Here is a 14,959-nt window from a genome sequence, read left to right on the forward strand (position 1 = left end):
CTATCACCCCCCCATCCTCCTCCTCCTCCTCCTCCTCCTCCTCCGCCTCCGCCTCCTCCTCCTCCCCTCTCTGGCCCTGAGCGACACATGAACTCACCAGAGCGGACCAAACCCCTGACCTACTGTTCTTCTATGAGAGGAAACGGATGTGAGGACTGTCACTCTTTCAATCTCACTCAGACACATGTAAAAAAAAAAAAAAAAAAAAAAAAACTTGCAAACTAACATACCAGTCAAAGGTTGAGGACAGAAACAGCTTACAGAGCGGATATCCAGAACATGTGAGTTTGTACATACAGCCTCATCCAGAGCCGGAGATAGACCTTTACTATTTCTATCTGTCGCTCTTGTCAAATCCTGGCTTTTGAAGTCGAGTCAGGAAGGTCACAAAGACTTAGTATTGAATGTGTTACAAGGACTTTGGTGGACCCTGATGATGTCATCAGGGTTATCTTTGCTTGGGGTTGGAGAACAAAAAACGAACTAACCCTAAATCATTGGAGTACCCCTTTAAGGACCGGTTTGTCAGTGAAACTCCTGATTTTCAGACATTAAGGGAAAAAATGCTACTGCTGTCCTTTGTATGTTATTACCTGGTGTACCTGGGTGTTATTTATTGTCACTATGGGATGCCAACAGAACACATTTTCCTATATTTTGGCATCCTTTTTGTCTACTTTGTTGAACTTTTCCACTTACACATTTAGCTTCTGGACTTCAGGATCATTTCATCAGCCAACACACAACATCAATATTTTCATCCATAACTAATGCTAAAGAAATATCAGTCAGAGTCTTTGTGTGTTTCCCCAACATTGTTATCTCCTGTCATGGGCTCAAATTTACTTCTGAACTTCTGTTAATGCTCAAATATTAAAATCCTTCACACATTTAATCCCTCTTCAAGTGACACATCACACCACAGAGGAAGAAAACAAAGCTATTTCACCAACAGCTTTTTAAAAATAGATACATTATGACATATGGTATTTTAGTTATGTGAATGTGACTAAGTCAAGCTCAGGGCTGCGATGCTGTGCACTGAACAAGCAACGCTGCCAGTGACAATGACAAGCACTAACTTGTTGCATAATAATTAGACAACACAGAGAACATTGTTGGCCACTTCTCAAAAAGCTCAACAGAAGCAGCGCTGTCTGTCTGATGCTGAGGCGACATGAGATACTCGCAGGGAGAACTCGACGATGAAGAGAAGGGCAGTGCAGAGGAGGGACGAGGGAGAGGATAAAGAGAAACTACGCGAAAGACGGGAGGTCAGGAGTCAGCGCTCGCTTCACAGATCTTCTCCCTCCATCGCTCTTTATGTAGGCTAATCTCTTCCATCTCACCTCCCTGTGCCTTCCAGCTCACTTAGCCTCATTTAACCAGCTAACAGCCGGTAATAAATCAGCAGCACGCTCCTTATCCGTAGTAGCTTGTTCTGCTCCGCACACTCCTCCTCATATATGACTCAGTCCACTGAGGCCTCCAGTGCGAGGCAGTTACTGTAGGTAGAAATGCTCTGCTGAGAGTGCAGGTCCAACAACAAACAACAAAACAAAACCGGGCAGACAAAATTGTTGGTAAAGGATGAAACTGGAAAGAAGGGGAAGGCAGATATACGTAGGATTCCCCATTTTCTGTTATGACGTATCAGACTAGTTTTAGAAAAACAAAAGCAAGGGCCTGGGTATCGTTTGAAAATGTTTGGTATTGCTGCTGATGCAACACCTGAGTTTTGGTGCAGATACCAAAGCAAGACTTTATTAAATTCCTTAGTTTGGGAAGATTTTTCTTCAATGAAAAAAAGGGGTACCGCCTGCACAGTTACTCCAAGCCACAAAAGTTTAATGATGACAACGATTCAATCCTACTTGGACCTTCATCAGGTCAAAATGTTGAAGATCTAAGTTATCATTTAACTTTTGTGGCTTGGAGTAAATGTGCAGGCAGGCGTTACCCCCTTTTTTCATTGATGCTGTTTTCTGATAGCCTTGCACCTATGTGAAGTGTGTGTGATTACTCTCCTTTAAGATTTTACTTCAATGCCATCTTTCAATATTTGACAAACAAAATTCAGCTGCTACTTAGAAAGTTGAGGTTCGATATCCAGACTTACCACCAACATGCTAACTGGATGAAAAAACAAAATAAGTCCAAAACTTACAGGGTTCGCTTCCTACCAGTTACCTGATAATCACAGTGTGGCTCTCACATTATAACTTTTAATATGCTTTACATTAGTAAAACATATGTTGACAGAAAGAGCTGGATGTGACGGTCCTTCCTTCCTTCCCCTGGCTTCCTGGATTAAACTGTGCCAAAGTGAGCTGCTGGCCTCCCTCCCACGCCTGGACTGCTCGTAATACCCAATGTTCACAGCCAGCCTTTAAGCGCAGCTAGCTTTTAGCCTAGCTCCCAATGCTACCAGGCTGTTGGCTCAGCGTGAGCACTTATCACGAGCCACCCAGCTCAGAGACCACCAGTGATTAAAAAGGCTTTTAAAAAGGGTCACGTTTAGCAGATCTACTGCTGGGAGGACATAGGAGAGAAGAAAAGGCCAGTGTTTGACATCATGCCGCACGGCTGTGTATGTATGCGAGACCTTGACTGTATTATAATGAAGCACTGTGTGTGCATGAAGAGGACAGCACGCGGACAGAGCATGTCCCCGAGCGTCTGGAAGCCTTCAGTCAGTCAGACTTATCTGTGTTTACACACACACACTTCCTCGTGGGGATATCAGAGGCTTTATAGGGGTCAAATACTCTGTTGTGTGTCTTGTGTTTTTGTGTTTTGTGTCCAGCTTTGAGCTTTTCCTACTCGTTCCTGAGAGGCCCAGTCATCAGCTCCCATACAGTGACCCCAACCCAGCAGCGGAAATCAGATGACCCTGAACACCAGCTCCCCTCTCTGCTCTCCCTTTACCTTCATTCCAAGTCAACTCTTCCCTCAAAAACATCTCGCTCCTCCTCCACATCCATCCATTTTTAGATGTGAAGCGCCTCATGGACCAGGCTGTCCTCAAGATAACTCATGTTAAATCTGCAGAAGCTGACGTGCTGATGTTGTGTGTCCTAGCAGCAGAAAAGAAATAGTTGCTGCTATTTTAACATTTGTGCCTCCTTCAGGTGATGAGTTTTACAGCTACGTTTATTCTATAGCTGCTGTTGTTTAGTGTGAACATTTTTGAGACATTGAACATTTGCACCACCTAAAATAAAAATGTTATCTTATTACCTCACTCTAAAATCTAGTTGATGGATATGACTGCAAAAAATACTTTGGATTTTGGGAATTTATGAAGCAAAAAATGCCAAAACTCAGCTTCTGAAATGTGAGGATTACCTACTTTTTTCTGTTTTATATAATTGTAACATGTTTTGAATGTTTTGGGGATTTGGATCGTCTGTTAGACAAAACAATCAATCTGGAAATGTCAACGTGGGCTTTCCTTGCCAATAGGTGGTTTGGGTTGGAGTGGAAACGCAAACACTGCAGCTCTGCAACTGCATGATATCGTCTGGGTGTGGATTTGGATGCTTTACATCAGTTACATTGAATGTCTTTGTTTTAAGATCATCCGACATCACAGCCCCGACCCCCTCCCCTCCCCTCTATCTCTGTCCACATGCTGTCCGCTCCCTCCCTCACTTGGCCGTCATGGTGGCAGGAAGTTGCGGAGATGTACAGGCCATATGGGCGGATCAGAGCCATACGGTGGGGTTGTCAGTGAACACACATGAAACATATGGCTGCTGGTGCTGGCCTGTCAGCTATTAAGCCTGTTCTATCGCCGTCTCCCTTTAATCTTACCGACCGTCTAATTTCTCGCTTCGACCGCATCCGCATGTGCTGTACGAGTGTTTATGCACACGTACGAACACACAAAGATAAAAAAAAAGTGGAACTGAGCAGAGGGAAATTCTTTTTCTTTTGTATGTCTTCCTATGAGTTGCTGAACTTTGTTCTCTTCCCGTCCTTTCATGCCTTCTCTTCAGCAATGTCAGCCTCTTGTTTAAACCTGTCCAGCAAACGTCAGAGAAAAACATACCTCACCACACCCTGCTGTTGTATCACAGTGATCAGCAACACCTGTCACCTAGTGCTGGGCGGTGTGACCGCATATTTGTATGACAATATTTTTAAAGGTTTGGATTTACGGTATATTGCTTTTGTTTTTTGCATGACTGTGCCTTTAAATAGGTTTATAATGGCTTATTCTACTATCAGGAGTACACAGAGTTTACATGAATCGCTTCAAGAGTTTGTGTCTGAGTCTGAATGAAAGCAAACACACAAACTCGTAGCAGCATTATGGTTAACTACATAGAGATCAATATCTGGGGCAGTTTGCGGGCTAACCGAACTATCCACATATTCATCTGTGCATGCTGGTTTGTTTACATGTATGAGGCCGACTTTCACCACGGTTAGACTGTAAGGAAACTAAAAAAAGCTAAGTGCAATGACGGATTATCCCGACTATTATGAGGACGATCGTGAGTCATTTCACTTTAAATGACCGAGCGTATTTATGTGAGCAGGAGTACACAGACAGGTGTTAAAACAATTGAAAGGAGAAAAATGAAGAATGGAGGCAGGAGTCAACAGGACAGTCAGGAAAGTCGACATACAGTAACGGTTACCTCAGAGAAACTGCTGTTATCCTGCGGTCACTGCCCTCCTGAAGAGGGAAGAGGTAAACTTTTTTCTGCAGTCGGACCTGTCGCTGCCAGACGGATGAGAGTAATCCCAGCTGTGTAACTACTACACATGGATTTACAGCATTTATAAACATTGTCGTCCTGGAGACTGTTTCACCTCCACAAAATCGATTGGAAGAAAAGAGCAAGGCCGCCTGGATCAAACATTCAGCTCCACACAGTGAGAGAAATGTGATTACAACATGTAACTGTGTGAGGAGGAACTACAGTATTTAAGTCTATCATCCAGTGATAGTCCATGAAAACATTGTCATGTCATTTTATCCTTGCAATTTGGAAACTTGCAGACATTAACCATTTGATTTCAACTACTACTATTTCTCTTGCAGGAACAGACGCTGAGCTATCCGCAGCCTCAGACGTAAACAGACTGACGTGCACACTGCCCTTGACGGAGTTCACTATACAGTTAGCATAATGCTGCTACAGGTAGCTAGCTCCTGTGTTTAGTTTCATTCAGACTCACAAACTTTTGAAGCGATTCATGTAAAAATCATGTTTATTTCTAAAGCAGTTGGAAGCTGAAGGAAGTTGCCCCGATAACCATCATTATGCACGAGGCCTCATTCGCCCCAATCTCAATCTGAATCTCTGGAATCTCAAAAACGCAGCTACCTGGCTAGCTAGCGAGCTGTACCCAGCATGCCGTTCAGTGGTGTAATTTTGTGATTATACAATTATTAGTGTTACAAATTGTTTCTGTGTCATAAATTGTGGCAGTTGTGAGAGTCAGTTGTGGGTTATTAATTGTTGTGTTTAGTTATAACTATTACTAAAAAGGTTACGCAGTCTCCTCTCAACATACTCTACACAGCTTGCCCCAACAGCGCTCCTCACAGAGATGATATATTTTACCACCTATTGAAGAGTTACAGCAATTACATCACTATGCACTGCTTATTCTGTGGGACTTGTAATGTTGGTGACCTTGGAATTGACCTTTCCCAAACAAGATAGAAGCATCAGCTAAATGACTCAAATCCGTACAAGAAAATGTGACACCACCACAACACATAAAGCATGTGAATGAACCAGAAAGTGAGCTCGACGACAAATGGATGGAATAAGCAACACACTGTACCCAGTTAAGATCTAACTGAGTTTAAAATACATCACTACAACTCATCATGAGCTCTATTCCAGTTGTTCCACAGTCGGTGAAGTGAAGGAAGCGCTTCATAGATCAAGTCTTTGCACACCGAAAGGTTAAGAGGCGTAAATGAGGCGATCAGGATGCACAACACCTATGACATCAGTTTCTACTTCCTGTACAAAGCTACTAAACAGGAAGTTCACAATTGAAAAAAAAGGTCAAGAGCAGCTCTTTCACTCCCTTCTCCAAGCAGCACATCATCTGTCATGTTTGGTATGAGGCCTCGCATATTTATCTCCACTTGACTATTTTTTCCATCTCTTTTTCCTTTTCTTTATCCTCCCGTGTTTTCTGCATGGACTCCGCTGCAACTCCTATAATCCTATTTAGAGAGGGTATCCATGGCACGGGGCTGATCCATATACATGCACACAAACACGTACACACACGTACACAGAAATGGACCATCGCACCTACATGCATGTATATGACAGCCAGGGGGGAAGGGGTGGGTTGTTGATTACAGGAGGATAAAGAAAATAGCGGGATGTTGAGGAGAGAAGAAAGTATGAGAGGGGGAAAAAAAAAAAAGAGGCAAAAGAGGTGGTGTACAGCCTCGAGAAATGAACTGGGCTCCCTGAGGCGTGTGTGCTTTTAAAGTGTGTATTTGTATGTGTGTGTGTGTGTGTGTGTGTGTATCCTCAGCTCGCCTTGCCTGATGCAACGAAGAGATCTCTAATCCAATTACAGTTCAGACCAGCCTAGCGGCCTAGCCTCAGCCACCAAGGACAAACCTAGCTCGCACCAAAGCTAGCAGCCCACCGGCTCTGCACAGATTTAGCAGCTCACCGCTGAGCTGAAGCCTCGCCCAAGGGCAACGACCACATCTGAGTGAAAAATAAATAAAACAACCCAGAATTAACTGCCTCCTCCTCCTCCTCCAAGAAATAAAAATTAGGTCTCTTATCTCACTGTTCAAGCAAGGCTCAAAATCTTGGTTTTAAAGGTTTTGGGAATCAAACCAATAAACGAAGAATCCAAAGGGTGGTAAGGAAGGCACATATTTTTATGATTCATTTTTTACTCTCTCTTCTCTTTCCTTCTGTTGGCTTCCTCTCCCTTTCTGACCTGCACACAGCTCCAAACTCCACTTCTCTCTTTGTCACCGGCGGCTCGGGCCCCCGCTGTTAAATCTCCCTCTCCCTCTCTCTGTCCTCTACTGCAGATTTCTGCTGTTTCTAATCTAGCTCTCTGACCTGAGTCGCCGCTTCTCATTTATCTCCATATCTCACCTCTGCGCCACTATCAGTTCCCTCCTTCCTTCACCGTTCACCTGCGCTTTCTATATTCTCCCGCTTTCTGCTCTCCTCCTTATCAGCTGCCCTCTTTCTCTCTGTCCCCTCTTTTTCTTTTTCCTCTGGTGTTTTCTATATGCACTGCTCCAATGCCCCATCTCCTTATTCTCCTTTTTTTTTTCTTTTCTAAATTTCACATCCCAACTTTCCATCTTATCACCTGGGTCAGGAAGGTTATGTTGTTGGTGTTGTTAGTTAGTTTAAAAAATTATTTTTCATTTATAAAAGAAATTACGCTTTAGGGAAAAACAAGTAGAGATGATATTTAAGTATTTAACGAGTGAGCTGACTGTTGAGAGCATCATCTAGAGCCTAAACTGATCACAAGACAAGATGCTCTGTCTGATTCAGATTCAGGTGACATTTATTGATTGATCACAATTGGCTTTATTGGTAATTAATCAGAGCTGCATGTCCCAGTGTCAGGGAAAAAAAGAAAATCTTTACAAAGTAAAGGAAAAGTTAAGGTCTAGTCAGTCACAGTAACATGGGGATGTAAGAGGATAAGGTCATAGCTGTACTGCTGCTCAGACACATACATTTCACCCAAAAGAATCAAGTTGAAGTTAGTTTAAGTTACATATTGAACAGCTGGACTTGTGTGTCAGTACGTCAAAGTTTTGCTCATTAACCCTAAATTGTATGAAATATTTATGATAAAAAAAGATGTGCATTATTGCTTATTAATGACACAGAAGTCTCGTACTTGTCTGATAAGTTGTCACAGAAAATAAGCATTAAACAGACAGATTAAATATGAAAGCACAAAGAAGTAACGTATTAAATGTTCATTACAGCCAGAACTGAATCTGAAACACTATCTTGAATAAAATACAGCCAACAGTTCTGCAGAGTGTCCCATGTGGGTGGATGGCAACAACAACCCTAAATCCTGCTGCAGGGGGTTCAACTTATTTTAGCTGATCTTAAGACAGTCCTAGCCGGCAGCGGTCCATGACTATGATACTCTCTGATGGAACAGTAGCTGCTCCGAGGCCTGTGGAACCAGTGTCTGTGTGGCATAGTTGGCCTGATATTAAATAACATGTTTTGAGAGAAAAGCGTCCTGTTTTGACCAATAACAAGATATACAAGAGATAGAAAGGGAAGGAAAGGGAGACAGAGAGAACAGCTGATTAATCATGATCGTTCCTGCCCTCTGTCAGTCCTTTCTTTTCACCCCTCGTCTCTCTCCATCCGTTGGCAGTGCCAGTTGTGTGTCCTGGGCTGGGCTGCACAGAGTGTTACGAAAGAGTAAACACAGTCGCAGCACGGTGCAGCTCTCCTGCCAAGTAAAATAAAGGCAACGCGCACACACACACACACACACACAAACACACACACACCTCGGGCCATGCCAGGAGCAACAATATGGCCCAAATGGCTGAACATTTCCTAAAGTGAAACCGGTAACATAATCAATAGATCTAAAAACATGTGGTCACATTATATGAAGTAGAAGTCTCTGCTGTGCACCTAAGTAGTTTACATCATAGGTATCAGAGACTGCTGGTTAAATGTCAGCAATTTGTGCCGTTGGCGTTGTGAAATGCAGCTCTGTTCAAGCTTTTGAACAGGTCAGGACCTATTTGAGTGGGCGGAGAGGCTTCACAAGCACAGCCAGCTCCAGGTATTGTGTTGGGTTGCTTTTGCAGCCTCTTGATCCATCTCAGTTTTAGGTTGCACCATACTCACACTGTATCTACTGTCCCTATATCTTCACTTCAAAAAAAAAAAAAAAAAAAAAGAGAGCAAAAACACCACACCAAGAGTTTCCATCTCAAGTACTCGCGGAAGAGCTTTATACTGCCGTGCATTTGGATCCTGCAATTATCCACTTAATGCATATTCAGTGAAAGGCAAACTGCCGAGTCATTCTGGTATCATGTTTATTTCTGAGCATCTCCCCGTTCCCTGCCTCGGAGAAAAAGGAAGAGAAGACAAGGAGGCAAAGGCGTCTCGGGAGACAAACCGGAGAGTGACTATGTGTGTTCTTGTATCCAGGCTATTTGCCTCCTCAAAAAAGGCATTCAATGGAAGCTTTATATCTCCCTCAATGATGCTCACTGATGTCCTAAAAACAGCACTCCATGATATAGTATTGTTACTTCAAGTCAGGGGAAGGCTCGCTCAGACCTGCTATTCACACACCAGCTAGTTCAAGCCTGCACGGCAACATGATGGTGCAATATCTCAACCAACTAACCACAGATTCTTAGATTTGCAGTTTTACATCCAGGGTGAGAAATTATCACCAGACAAATGCTGCTGCTGGTAGATTTCACACACAAAATAATGATTTACTTATTAAGTGGCTGGTGAATTTGAACATTCATCTGTCCGTGGCTGGTATTCACATTTGAAGAAGGTTATTTCCCACCTTGTGTACATCACAAATGCGAAGACAAGCAGGTAATAGTTCAGTCAGCTGGAGCTGCTAGTCGTAGTTGTTACTAGATCAGCTACTCGCTCTAGGTGTCACCTTCCTGTGAAACCTGAAGTCATCGACACCTCTGAACTATGACAGCTGAGCTTTTACGGTGCGGCGATGGCCCCCGCTGCTTGCTTTTTGCTCTTTCGAGCTACCGGGAGAAAAAGGAGAACGCTACTCTGATCCCAAAATAACGCAGCAGCCTTGATGAGCAATGAACACCGCCAAAAGTCAAAGGAGGGGACTGATGTCAGAGAGGGGAGCTGAGGACTTGTTTGCTTAGACTCTGCCCCTCTAGCTCTGCTTTGCTTTCCACCGTTTTCCTTCCTCTGTCCCTCACCCAAAGACACATGAGGCCAGCACACAAAAGCAGCATGATAAGACGCTTGCGCAATATTACCCGGCATATATGCTATCTTCCTACATGCTCGGCTCTGAATAGAGCTAACACCCCGCTAGCTTTCTGTTGTTAAACATTTCTCAAAGAGTGCTGAGGCTGCCCTTGGCCTTTACAACGCTGCCTTGCCTCTCTACGACTGAACAGTCCAGCTCAGGCAGCAGCCAAGCACGCAAACGTCTCTGCACATCAGTGTCCTGAGAGAAGAGGGGGGGTGGGGGGTGGGGGGGGGGGAGAATTAAAGGGAGAGATAAAAGACAGATAGAGAGGGAGAAACAAGCTGAGCCAGGGAGTGAAAGGCAGTGGGATTTGGATGGTTGAAAGTGAATGCCCTTTCTAGCAGGTAATCAAACTGACCACTCTTCTCGTCATACGGCCAATCTGTCATCATGGTAGGACAGCCTGAAGCCCGCCTCTGAGGCCCAGGCCAAGACCTTGTGCCACCAGAGCAGCATAGACTTGATCTAAGCTTGAACCAGAAGCTGAGGCCAATAAACCAATGATCAGAAACATTTTAATCCCTGTACAATGTATTGCAATCCAATAGAAAACCCTTTAATAATTACTGAAATGTCTTTATTTGTTGATTTTGTGTCCAAGAGGTTGTTGTATGGCGATCAGTGTTTGATGGATGGCGTCAAACAGGCCCAATGATACTTTTCTAGAGGTTTCAAGGGGGCAATATTGTATTTAAATGGAGACTGACACATCATTATTTCAAAGTATGCAATTAAACAGTTTGATAAACAGCTCGACATTGACACTTTTGCCAAACAACTGATGTGAATCATGGTGTTAGTTTTCTCAGTTTTGGGTGCTGCGGGGAGCCGACGTGTGCTGAGATATTGGGCTAATTGCCACTTGCAACACGAGGTGAATTTGTAAAACTACACCACGTTACTGTCGTTAAAAGGTTTGGCTGGCTTTACGTGGTCTTAAAACTCTTGGCCTGAGCTGCCTTGGGTATGTAGCTGTAAAACAAATTTAGTGCCAGACACAATAAATTGATGCTTAATAGAGTGGGATTCTTACTGCGGAAAGCCAACAGAAGCTGTCTTTACTGTAGCAGTAACAAGCTAGTTAACGGCTCTCTCCCATGCGGAAAACCGAGGCACTCCGATAAGCTGACTGCTACAGAGCCCTCGGGTCAGACCTAATAACCGCACTGTCTACCAGAGAAACACTGCGGACGATTGTGAAGCTAGAAATAAAAAGACAGCAAAGCCAAACTCCATCCTAGTCGAGATCAAGCAGTGACAACGTCGATTAGTTTCTATTCTCGAGCAGGAGACTGCTTTGAGGTGATGTCTGCTCGTCTGTCACAGCCTATTATCAGCGCTGCATCTGCGGTGCGAGCAGCGGAAAACAGCCACCTGGGCTGTGCAATAGTGTGCGTGTCTATGTGTGTGGTGGAGATGAAGACAAGGCGCTGGGGTTACATGAGGACATGATGCAAGCGTGTAAAAAAAAAAAAAATCCCCATTGGGAACATCTACAATACTCAGAATGAAAACTACAACCACCAACCCCCAAAATGCTACCACAGAGATGCTCAGAGCCACGTGTAGAGATTGTTAGATATGCAAATAGAAAGATTTCCGATATTTTGACTTCTTTTTTTTCAAATCTATTTGAGCATTTCATTGATTGCTAGGGTTCAGACAGTTGATGTATTTGCCTTCACATTTGAAAGGTTATGATAACTGCTGCACAGAAACAGCAGGACTCTGCCACATAATTGAATTATACTATGAGATTCATGTGATGACCATCAGTTATTTTAAATGTTTCATCTTTGTACCCACTGCAACTTCACACCGCCATTAGTGGCACAGCTGCAGAACTGAAACTTGGTCAGAAGTTTCCTTCCACAGCTCTCCTCTGTGTCTTGTAGTTTACTTATCTGCAAAAAATTATGTGCATATTTTTGCGTCTTTAATGCTTTTTCAGGAAAAACCTAACTTTTAATGATTTGAAATGATTCAACTGGAAAGTTTCATACTCATCTGTGTTAGAAATGGTCCAACAGCCAGTCACCCAACACAGACTGTTATTGCAGTAACCCTGGGTGCCGGATGTAAACTCACCCACTTCACCACTCTATTAATATGAGCGAACTCTGCTACAGAAAATTAACTTTGACCTTCTTAGTTTGTTTGATTTGAAACTGAGAAATAGTCTGTGCAATGCATGTGTGGTTCACCCTTCACGCTATTGAACTTGAAATACAGAGTGATGCTATACTGACATTTGCATGACTGACTGCTGCGGTCATGACAACTTTCAGACTTACAAACACGCGTGAGAACAATCAAACAGTTACTGTGAGACATGAGAACATGCTTCTTTACTGGACGTGAGCCACAGCGGTGAGACAGAACATTGTAAATAGACACATTCGTGGGGGAAGTTCAGTGTGTACGCATCTCTTGTGAATTCCCCTTTTCTATCTGCCATCACCTGACAGTGTCAGTGTCACTCTCAATTTAATTAAGTAGCAGACAATTAGACTGAGGAGAAAATGGCACTTTGATGGTAGCGACATGCCAAAAATCTCCAAATAAAATGCTATTTTATCTAAGTTGTACTTAGGTCTGGTATTTTTTTGAAAAATGTTCATTACCAGTGCCAATATGATACCGAACGTTCAGCACTGATGCCAAAACAATGTTCTTTTTGATATCTCGCTGTCTTTACAAGCATTCTTCTTCATCTTAAAACAAGATCTTTGCCAGAAATTTCTGATATAAATCAGAACATCTAATCAAAGAATAAGTAAAAAAAGACAACTAATCTGACCTTTTCTGAGTTTTTTAATGCTTGATACGACAGACACATTTTGGTCTGTATTAACAAAATATTAACTTAAATTAGCACATATTTTCATTATCTGTTAATCTATTGATTATTTTGTCATCTGTTTGCTTAACAAACAGAATTAACATCATGTCTAACATTTGTTATCCACAAAGTCAAAGGAGATAACAAGCAAGGCCTTCATTATCTGATATCCCTCATACGATTACTTGCATTCCACGAATGATGCAGGATAATGATACACCGTCTGCATACCATTAAGTCACAGGTGATGCAGTGCGAGCTGAGCGTACATTAAGTCTGACTCTCTCTCTCAGATCAGGCAGCCTAAAGCGTGCTCCACTTAGTCGCTTGCTGTAGTTTCCATTCTCTCGCTCTCTTCGTTCAGCATTACCGATCCATCACTCAAAAGCGAGGGGATTAAACATCTGTCAAAGCCTGCCCATTTCTACCCAGCGGGAAAAGACACATTTAGGCGACGCACATCTCCCCCTGTGATTTAACATCCTGTCTGACTCTGGATCCGGACAGATGAGGTCACTCAGCTCTGAAATAATGCAGTCGCTCTCTGTGCAAAATAAATACTCAGCGCACGGACAGACTGCATCTAGTTCGCAAACATATTTTGGCTTATTTTATGCTTTTAGGCGAGCAGACAGGTGATGCGCTACACCTTCAAGATATGCTGAGCCTCCTACTGAAAACACAGAAGAAAAAACACCAATTCTTGCGCGTTTGTCGCCCACCGTGAGCTCCCATATCACCATCTCTATACCTCCTTCCCTCAATCTATGCACCATTAGTAGGCCGTCATGGTGTTGTCATCTGCTACAGACCTCCATTTGACTCCCTGTGGAGCTTCATCCTTCCTATCAATACTCCTCCCCTTCCCTTCCCCGCACCTGCTAATTTCTTCTTTTTTTTCTCCTCCCCCCCATCAACCATTCCATCAAAAGCTTTCATATCCCCTTCCTCCATCCTTCCTCTCCCATCCATCGGTCAGAGACATGCCGTCTCCCATTTCTCCATCCCTTTGGATCACCCTGCCTTTCCCTCATCAGTCTTCTCTTCTTTCATTCATCACGCTCCTTCCTCCCTTTGTCTCCTCATCTGCACATCTCTCCCCAGATCTGCTGCTTTAACCACTCCATCTTTCTTTTCTTTTTTCTTCCATCATCCATAGCTCTCTCTCTCTCTCTCTCTCTCTTCTCCTCCCACTTCCTCCCTCCATCGGTCCTGGCAGTGGCGTCCTTCACCCTGGGTCTGTATTCAGCGTGATTACACGCTTGGTTAACTCATTCATGGACTCCGCTCTGTCGGTGACGTACACTGGACGCATGCCTGCTCCCCTCCAATGCATTCAGCTCACATAGACACCTTCCCCGCTTATACACAATACACAACACACTTCCTTAACATGCAGGTAAACACAATCTCGCAAAACGCACACACAAACACACCAGTCTTGGTCAGCGGGGAGAAGAAGTCATGACAGGAATGATGCAGTGTTTGTACATGACTTCACTTGCTACGAATAAAATAATTTAAGTTCATAAATAAGTATGACTCATTTTTCTCTGAGAGCACTTGCAGGTTGATAAAATGACTTATTTAAAGGATGTCACTCTATAAAAAGAGATTCAACAACTCTACTAAAATGGAGAATGTGTCAATATCAACTACATTTAGTATCATCCATTATAATCCTGACACAGACAGGCAGCGGCCTTCTCATTTCCTCTTATGTAGTTCTTCACTTTCCTCATCTTCTCCAACATGGAGACGTAACTGGGTGTTTCTCTTGAATTCCTAAGAGATCACTGAGTAAACCAGTTTAGGTCTGACAGCACCAACTGTTGGGGCAAAACGTAATATATTACTTCATGTGAGTGACTGAGGGGAAAAGGAAGAGGAGGACAAGACCTGTAAATCACATTAACAACTGAGAGGACTGATGCAACTCGAGACAAAATCAATGCAAGAATCAGTTACCAAAAACCAGGAAAACAAATGTCAGAAGTGGCTAAAAACCTGAGAAAAGCACCAAGTGAGTGAACACTTCTACCAAAACAACACAGTTCTCTTTGGTTGCAACTGCATAATGTACTCAGAAAATTATGCCAGTTTGTGTGAAATAGG

The 14,959-nt window shown here is 43.2% G+C and overlaps 1 protein-coding gene across 1 annotated transcript in view; it reads right to left on the bottom strand.

The window, feature by feature from the left end:
* The window catches only part of mob2a (MOB kinase activator 2a), a 65,292-nt gene that overhangs the window by 48,301 nt on the left and 2,032 nt on the right, over positions 1-14,959 (bottom strand). The gene's annotated exons all lie outside the window — the stretch shown is intronic.

Source organism: Thunnus albacares, chromosome 7 (assembly GCF_914725855.1).
Source record: "Thunnus albacares chromosome 7, fThuAlb1.1, whole genome shotgun sequence".
Lineage (NCBI taxonomy): Eukaryota > Metazoa > Chordata > Actinopteri > Scombriformes > Scombridae > Thunnus > Thunnus albacares.